The following is a 9,661-nucleotide window of genomic DNA, read 5'->3' as shown; positions in this document are numbered from 1 at the left end:
CTGGGAAGGGATGACTGTGACGAGTTTCAAACTCGCGATTGTTAGGCGTGTGACAGACGCAAAAGGATCAATGGATCCTATTCCGACATGATCGAGAACCGACAGATGATTAGCCGTGCGGTGACAGCACATTTGGAACGTTTTCACTGAGAGGACGGGAAGTATCCATTGACAATGGTGATGCCCAACATAAAGCTTGCCATGGAAGGGAGTATGAATGATTGGAAGAAGGCAATAGGAAAGCAGAGGTTCAAGAGGAATAAAGCATCTTCATACGCTTATCTGAAATTCCAACCAAAGAATTACATAAGTATCTCTATCTTTATTTTATGTTTTATTCATCTTTTAATTATCAATTCTTCATCACCATCTGAATTCGCCTGACTGAGATTTACAAGGTGACCATAGCTTGCTTCAAGCCGACAGTCTCCGTGGGATCGACCCTTACTCACGTAAGGTATTACTTGGACGACCCAGTGCACTTGCTGGTTAGTTGTGCGGAATTGTGACAAAGTGTGATTCACGTTTAAGAGCTCCAAGTCCTTTGGTGCCATTGTTGATGATCACAATTTCGTGCACCAAGTTTTTGGCGCTGTTGCCGGGGATTGTTCGAGTTTGGACAACTGACGGTTCATCTTGTTGCTTAGATTAGGTACTTTTCAGAATTATTAAGAATGAATTCTAGAGTTTCAAGGTGATGTTCTTATCATCACAAAAGCTGATTGATTCTCATCAATTTTGCTGTTGAATGTAATGTCCTTCTGAAGCTTGGCCAAACGTGTCTAATCTTTTTAGACTGAAGCTTTAGACTAACATTGCATGATTCTTGGAATTCTTATTAAAAGTTTTGATTCTCTTTATTTTCTTTTCCATATAAGTTTCGAAAATAACAAAAAAATTTATAAAATCATAAAAAGCAAAAATATTTTATGTTTCTTGTTTGAGTCTAGTATCAATTTTTAAGTTTAGTGTCAATTGCATTCTTCTTGAATTTTTCGAAAACATGCAATATGTTCTTCATTAATCTTCAAGTTGTTCTTGATGATTTCATTGCTCTTATCTTTAAATTCTCTTGTTTTGTGTGTTTTGTTGTTTCTCATGTGCATTCTAAATTTCTTAGTGTCTCCTATATGAAAATTTTTAAGTTTGGTGTCCTGCATGCATTGTTTATTTGATCTTAGTTGCAATTTTTATTGTTTCTCATCATTAAAAATTCAAAAATATTTTCAAAATTGTGTCTTTTCAAGTCAATAATACAGAGAATTGAAGATTCAGAACATTCAGCAGAGGAATCAAATAGAAAAAGCTGGGCGTTCAAAACGTCCAGTGAAGAAGGAAAATTGGCATTTAGACGCTAGCCAGGGTACCTGGCTGGGTGTTTAACGCCCAAAAAGTTAGGATTTTGGGCGTTAAACGCCAGAATGGATGCCATTCTGGTTGTTTAACATCAGGATGACACTAGAGGGAAGATTTTGTTTTTAATTCAAATTTTTTTCAAATCTTCATAATTTTTCAAAATCAAATCTTTTTCAAATCATATCTTTTCAATCATATCCTTTCAAAATCAATTTCTTTCCATTTTTTATTTTATTACTATTTTGGAAAATCCTTGCTACAATTAATAATTTAATTCAAGATTTTCTAGTTGTTACTTGCCTATTAAGAAAGGATCAAATTTTAAATTTTAAGAATCATATCTTTTAATTTCTTGTTAGTCAAGTAATCAACTTTAATTTTAAAACTTTCTCTTTTTAATTTGATTTTCAATCATATCTTCTCAATCATATCTTTTCAATCACATCTTTTCTCAAAATTAATTTTCAATCATATCTTTTTAATTTCTAATTTCAAAATCTTTTTTCAAAATCACTTTATGTCTTTCCCAAATTTTAGTTTTCGAAAATCATCAATCAAATTTTCAAAATTTCTTTTAATTATTTTAAAATCTTTTTAATTTATTTTCGAAAATTCTTTCCCTCTTCTCACATCCTCCTATTTAAAGGACTAACACTCTTCTTCAAGGTGCAATTCGAACTCCCTCGTTCTTTATATGTTCGAATTCTCTTCTATCTACCTCCTCCTTCTATTCTTCTTTTCCTCTGATACCTCAAGGAATCTCTATACTGTTTCATAGAGGATTTCCTACTTTCTTGTTCTCTTCTCTTTCATACGAGCAGGAACAAAGATAAAGGCATACTTGTTCAAGCTGATCCTGAACCTGAAAGGACCTTGAAGGGAAAGCTAAGAGAAGCTAAAGAACAATTCTCTTTAGAGGGCCTAACAGAGCTTTTCAAGGAAGAAGAAACCATGGCAACCGAAAACAACAATGCCAACAATGCAAGGAAGCTGCTTGGTAACTTTACTGCACCTACTCCCGACTTCTATGGGAGAAGTGATAAACCCCAATTTTGTGGTTTATCTTGTGCTTAATTTGGGGGATTTTATCACCTTTTCCCACATTTATTCAATGAAATAGCATGGTTTTGTAATTCTCCCTTGAATTGTGCTTAAATGTGAAAACATGCTTTTTAGGCCCTAAAATTGGTGATTTTAATTCACTTTAATTCCATTCGATGCCTTGATGTGTTTGTTGAGTGATTTCAGGTTCATAAGGCAAGTATTGGATGGAAGGATTGAAGCTTGGGCAAGGGGGGAGCAATTGTTTGGTAGTGTAGCATCATGTAGGTTAGTTTCTAGAGAGAGAAGCTCCCTCTTCTCTCTAGAATTAGGTTGGGTTATTCTCTTCTAGATTTAGGTTTAATTCATGCTTTGATTTACTTTTTCTCTACAATTTCTTGTTCCTCTACTCTTCATCTCTCTAATTTTGTATTTCATTTTAGTAATTGCTTACTTTGTTGTTGATGCACTTTTGTTCTTCCATTTTCCTTTAATGCAATTTATGATTCATGTTCTTTTATGATTGATTTGCTTTATTGTTGTTTAAATCCTTGCAATTGAGTAGTGTAGGTTTATATCCCTTGTAATTTTACTATGCTTTTCTTTTATGCCTTCCAAGTGTTTGATAAAATGCTTGGTTGGATTTTAGTGTAGATTTTGAGCATTCTTGGCTTGGAGAGAGTGATTAGGCAATCTTGAGTCATGAAAATCCAACTCATGTTGGTGATCTCGAGTTGTTAGCTAATATTGTTTTCATTGACGCTAATCTTTTGTTAATTAAATTAGTGAGTTGATTAGGACTTTTGGATTGGGATTAGCTAGTCTTGTTAGACTTTCTCCGAGTATGAGGATAACATGATACCTTCCTCTATCTTCGGGGATGACGTAATAAGATAAATTCTTGTTATTATTGTGGTATGATTGATTAATCTTGTTTGACTTTCTCCCTATTTGTTGGAGTTGACTAAATAAGATGAATTAATCATTGCATCACTAGGATAGAAAACCTATGATCTCAACACTTGCGAAGAATGTCTCTCTTCCTTACTTGTCTTCTTTAAATACCTGCATTATTTACTCTTCTTGTCATTTAAATTCTTGCCCCTTTATATTTTATTGTCCCTATATTAATCAAAACCCCCTTGTCCCCTCATAGCCAATAATCATTCACTTCATTGCAATTCCTCGTGAGATGACCCGGAGTCTAAATACTCTGGTTATTTCTTATTTGGGGATTGTTCTTTGTGACAACCTAAAAATTTAATTTGATACGAGAGTTGTTTGTTGGGTTGGATCTATACCTGCAATGCAAATATTTTGTGAAATTCCTTACCCACAACAATTTTTGTGTCAAATTAATGGCGCCGTTGCCGGGGAGTTGCAATGGTGTTATGTTATTGGTTATTGTATATATGTGAATATTGTGAATAGCTTGATTTTTGAATTGCTTGTTAGTTTTTGCTAGTTTTAGGACTTTGTTTCATTATTTCTTGTTAGCTTTTATTTCTTATTTTCACTTTTCACTATGAATTCTCACTTTGGCTATGAGTGCGATTACAACTATGTTGTAGGAAATAGGAACTTCAATGAGGATGTGTATCAAGGATGGGACAATCAAAGGTGGGAGGAGCCATATGCATATGATCAATCCTCATGGCAACAACCTCCACCAATGCACTATGAAGAAGAGCCATTCTACGATGCATATCAATCCAATGGCTATGGTGAATCACCTTGTGACTTTCAAGAACCACCACCATATGTCTATGAGCCATATCCCCAACATAACCCTCAACCATACTCACAAGCCCCTTCTTACCAACCATCTTCATATGACCCTAATCCATATCTATCCTACCAACAATCATATGAGCCATATGAACCACACATAGAACCACCACCACTCCAACATCAACATTTTCAAGAGCAACCCCCTCTATACTATTACCAAGATGAACCACCTCCAATACATGAAAACTTTCAACCACAAGATGAACTCTACTTTCCACCACAACTCTACCAAGAAGAACCACCTTCCAACTATAACACCTTTCCCCCAAATAATGAACTCTCTCTTCCACCATCACCTCCCGATAAAGCCTCTATGCTAGAATTAAGGGATCTTGGATCTCATATCTTAAGGCAACACGAGGAGGATGAAAAGCAATTTGAGGAGTTAAGAGCAAAAATGGCTATCATGGTAGAAGCCATTGGCAACATAGTCTCATCCCGCCTAAGCCTATGCGATCAAGGCACTTCCATTATGAAATGTGGAGAAGCAACCAAGGAGCTTAGTAAGGGAGTGAACTTAAAGCTCCAAGGTGAAGAAGAGGAGTTAAAATAAGTAATGCAACAAGAGGATGAGGTAGAGATTATTGAACAAGAGGAAGAAGTGGTTGAAGACTTAGGAGATGCGGAACCTCCTTGGGAATATAGAGTTGAAGAAAACCCATCCAAGATGATTGAAATTGATGCTAGGGAGGAAAGTGCACACCTTCCAAGGCATATTCCATATGAAGCCTTGAATGAGATAGAGCAAGAATTGAGTTCCCTTGGTGATGGAGATCAAGCATCAAGTCTTAGTGGTGAAGAATCCTTTGAGCATGAAGAACTTTCTCCCAAAGAGATGGAAAGTAATGTGGAGGTAAATCTCTCTTGTCCTCCCATTTGTGATTTGAGTAAAGGAAAATGTTTAGATAAAATTGTTGAACAAAGGATTGAAATTAAGATATCTTGTGGAGAGGTGGAAGTCCTTAGAAAAAGGAGGATGGGAATTGAATACGCCTTGTCAAGACCCTTGGAATCACCTTTGCCTAGGTTGCCATCTACACCTTCATTTGAGTGGATGAAACTCATTTCTATTATCTTTATTATCCCACTCGAATATGGCTTGCTTGAAACGGATGGTCAACTTAGGAAGCTTTGTGGGATGAAGCGTAAAAGAAAGATGTTTCGTGGTTGGCGTTGTAAGTCTAGGCTCATTATGATTGAAGCTTCAAGGAGTAAAGGTTGGACTAGTGCTCAATTAGATGGGTCTAGGAGGATAGTTTGGTACTTCCATGAGAATTCATCTCTCTTTCCACCCGGTGGAAACCACCATGATCAACTCAAGGACGGGTGTGAAAACAAAGTGTGGGATCCCAGATCGCACAAGGAAGATCAACTTTGGGAGCCTATGGTTTGTGAAGAACTCCATCAAAGCTTGGAGTTATTAACATTGAATGATGAAGCACAATGGAAGTCCAAGCATTGGTGGATGTTCAAGGATGGATTCAAGCACAAGCCACCTTGATGAAGAGCTCCCCATAAGTCCAACTTAAGGACAATAAACAAAAGTGCTAGGTGGAAGACACCCCACCATGGTAACATCTTTTTATTTTCTCTTTTGTACATATTGGTAAAATAGGTTTAATTTTATGTTTTGATTGGTTTATTAAGTCTGTTTGGTAGTTTGGTGTGTTAAATAAGGTTTTATGATGTTTTGGTAGTTGTTTAGAGGTTTGGAATGCTTGGTTTGGTGCAAAAACATAGAAAAATTTGAAAAATAGAGCACCACCCACGCGTGCGCGCACTCTACGCGTCGCGTGCATCAAGCATTTTTGACCATCCATGCGGATGCGCCATGCACGCGTACGCGTGGATTGAATTTTTCCACCCCTCCATACATTCACCCGAGAGTTGTGCCTGAAGTGTGCCAACTTGGTGCCCCAGGGCACGCGAACGCGTACCTTGCGCGTCCGCGTCGACTCTCTGCTTTGCCATGCACGCGTCCGCGCACTGCACGCGTACGCATCGCTTCCATTTCATCAATCCACGCTTACGCGCACATGACGCGCACGCGTGGATTGCCCTGTTTCATTCACCTTCTTTTCTTCTCCTCTTTCCATTTCTTCCCTTCTTCTCTTCTCTTTCCACCCTTCAGTCATCATCCAACACTACCAAGCATCATGTAACACCATTTCTTTTAATTAGTTAGTTGGTTTAATTTTTTTTTCCATTATAAGTGTTGGATTATTAATCTTGTTTACCATTTACTGCTGCTTATTACTAATGGGATGTTAGTTTAACATCATTTTTGTTATTGCCATTGTTGGATTCCTTTGTTTAGGTTGCAATTTATTACTTGGTCTTGAATTTTCATGTTTAACACTTTTGAATACCAAGTACTTGTTACATTGCCTTCATGCATCTTACCTCTTTGAATTGCATGTTTTGGCCACCATGCATTCATCATCTATTGTTAGGCAAATGTACATTATCAATGCATTTTTTTCTAGGATGCTTGTTCTAACTGATCATCACCTATTCATGCATTGAGATATAGGAATTGTGAATTTGGATTGAAAGCTTACCTAGTGACATATTTTTGAGCTCTGTAAAGCTTTGTGGGCCATGCTTGCTATATGATTGATTTCCACTTCTATCTTCTTTTTCCTAAGCTCCATAGTATCCATTTGTTTTACCTCTATGTCACTTAGGTGTTGCAATAACTTCAATATGTGTCATTGATTGTTGTGTGAGTTTTATATACCATTTTGTTCACTAAATTTACTTACACATCAATCAATGTCCATGCATTATCCAATTTCACAATTGCTTGATTTTTGCTTGAATGCTTTTATGCTTCTTCACTACTTGTTGGGTTGTTTTAACCTATGAGTCATTTAAGGTATCTCAAGCACACTAGAATGATTGAAATGCATGTTTTCTTTTGTGTAGTTGTGACATAACTTTTTGTACTAGTGTGTGTGTATTCTAAACCGCGCGCAATTTTAGAACCCACACACCTATCTTTCATCAATGTCACACCAATTCACTCACTCAATTCTAGTGATTTACCTCATTCCAACAATTCACGCTTCCTTGATTTTGTATTTTCTGATCTTCCGGTGTTTACTTTGTTTTTCATGACTGATGCACCAAAAGCAAAAATAGAAGCGGAAGGAAGTACACGCAGCAACCAGTTGACCTATCAGCTGAAGGTGGCAACTCGGAAAGTCGCCGTACTCCCTTGCTCATTTTTAGTGCACCGAGGATGGTGCAAACTTTTAAGTGTGGGGAGGTCGTCCGACCACTCGGCATTTTAGGTAACAAGTTTCTAATCCCAATACTTTTGGATTTCATTTTAGGATTCTTAGTTGCACTTTCTTATTTTGCATATGTATATAATAAGCTTAGTCAAAATCATGATATTTTCCAAGGATTTTATCTATAGGGCACCCCAATTGATTGAAAAAAAAAATTCTTTTTAGAACTTGCTTGGATTATATACTTTGTGGAACATGATTTTTGAGCTAAGAACACAAGCATGTGAGATTTGAGCCTAATTGTGTGGTTACATCATATATAACCACTTATTTTCATTCTTGTGTGCATTATTCTCTTCCTATGATTGTAATCTTTGATTTGTTTGATTCTATATGTCCATTATTTTGTGTATACATGCACTTATATGATTGAGGCCATTGTTCAAATAGCTCACTTACCCAAATAGCCTACCTTTTATCTTCCATTGTTAGCCAATTTTGAGCCTATGCTTAACCCATTTGTTCTTAATTGTAGCACATTACAAGCCTAAGTGAAAAACAATAAATATCCCTTAATTTGGATCTTTGATTAGCATAGGCTAGTGAGAGTGTTTATCATTTGATTTTGGGAGAGTTGGGAACATTGGGTAGAGATAAAAGTGTGTTTTTATAATTGTGTTGAAAATCTTGGGAATTGGGTACATGCTCATGTATTAATCATGTGTAAACCATATGCATTGATGTTCTTGTATATATTTTAGTTGAAAAGAAAAAAATAATAAAAAAAATGAGAAAAACAAAAATAATATATATATATATATATAAAGAATTACAATAAAAAGGGGACAAAAATGCCCCAAAGTTCAAAGTTCAATAAAAGTCAATGCATATGGGTGGTGATCAAAAAGAGAATGCATGAGTGTGTGAAAAAGTGAAGAATGGGTAGTTAGGTTTGTTTAGAATTGTATAGGTTGTCATAGGTTAGGTGAAAAGTTTAAGTTGATCAAAGATTCAAATTTCAAGCTCACTTGACCATATGCATCCTACCTTGACCCTAGCCCCATTACAACCTATGGGAAAGTCCTCATGATATTTGTATGCATGCATAAAGTAATTGTTGATTGTTAGATGAAAAACAAGTCTTGGAAAGCATGATTAGGGGAGAATTGAGTGAATCAACCCCATACACTTGAGTGACTAGAGCGGATACACATCCGGTGAGGGTTCGATTTCTCAATTACATGTTTCCACCCATGATCATCTCTTTTCTTGCAAGTTTGTAAAATCTTTTTAATAATTCAATTCAATTGTGGGTTGAGTGATCGCTATTGCCTTAGCCCTTGTGTTTGTATATGTATTCTTGGGAATTGATTTATTTTGACTAAGTGGATACATTCATGTAGATAGATTGCATATAGATAGATTGCATTTAATTAGCTTGCATTGAATAAATATTGATACCCCTTTGCTTATTTCTTGATTTTAGCCTGAGGACATACTTAGTTTAAGTGTGGGGAGATTTGATAAACCCCAATTTTGTGGTTTATCTTGTGCTTAATTTGGGGGATTTTATCACCTTTTCCCACATTTATTCAATGAAATAGCATGGTTTTGTAATTCTCCCTTGAATTGTGCTTAAATGTGAAAACATGCTTTTTAGGCCCTACAATTGGTGATTTTAATTCACTTTAATTCCATTTGATGCCTTGATGTATTTGTTGAGTGATTTCAGGTTCATAAGGCAAGTATTGGATGGAAGGAATGAAGAAAAAGCATGCAAAGTGGGAGAACTCATGAAGAAATGAAGGAACCGTAAAGCTGTCAAGCCTGACCTCTTCGTACTCAATTGACCATAACTTGAGCTACAGAGGTCCAAACGAGGCGGTTCTAGTTGCGTTGGAAAGCTAAAATCTGGGGCTTTGAAATGAAAGAAAATTTGTCATATGTTATTTCACGCTCAGGGGCGTGCATGCGCCATGTACGCGTGCGCGCCGATTCTGCCGTGGCCCACTAAGGTGAAATCGCCCCCAGCGATTTCTGAAGCACTTTGGGCCCAACCCAACTCATTTCTAATGCTATTTCATGCAGAATTTAAGTTTGGGCAAGGGGAGGGAGCAATTGTTTGGTAGTGTAGCATCATGTAGGTTAGTTTCTAGAGAGAGAAGCTCCCTCTTCTCTCTAGAATTAGGTTGGGTTAATCTCTTCCAGATTTAGGTTTAATTCATGCTTTGATTTAC

Source organism: Arachis hypogaea, chromosome 20 (assembly GCF_003086295.3).
Source record: "Arachis hypogaea cultivar Tifrunner chromosome 20, arahy.Tifrunner.gnm2.J5K5, whole genome shotgun sequence".
Lineage (NCBI taxonomy): Eukaryota > Viridiplantae > Streptophyta > Magnoliopsida > Fabales > Fabaceae > Arachis > Arachis hypogaea.
This window is presented reverse-complemented; position numbering follows the sequence as displayed.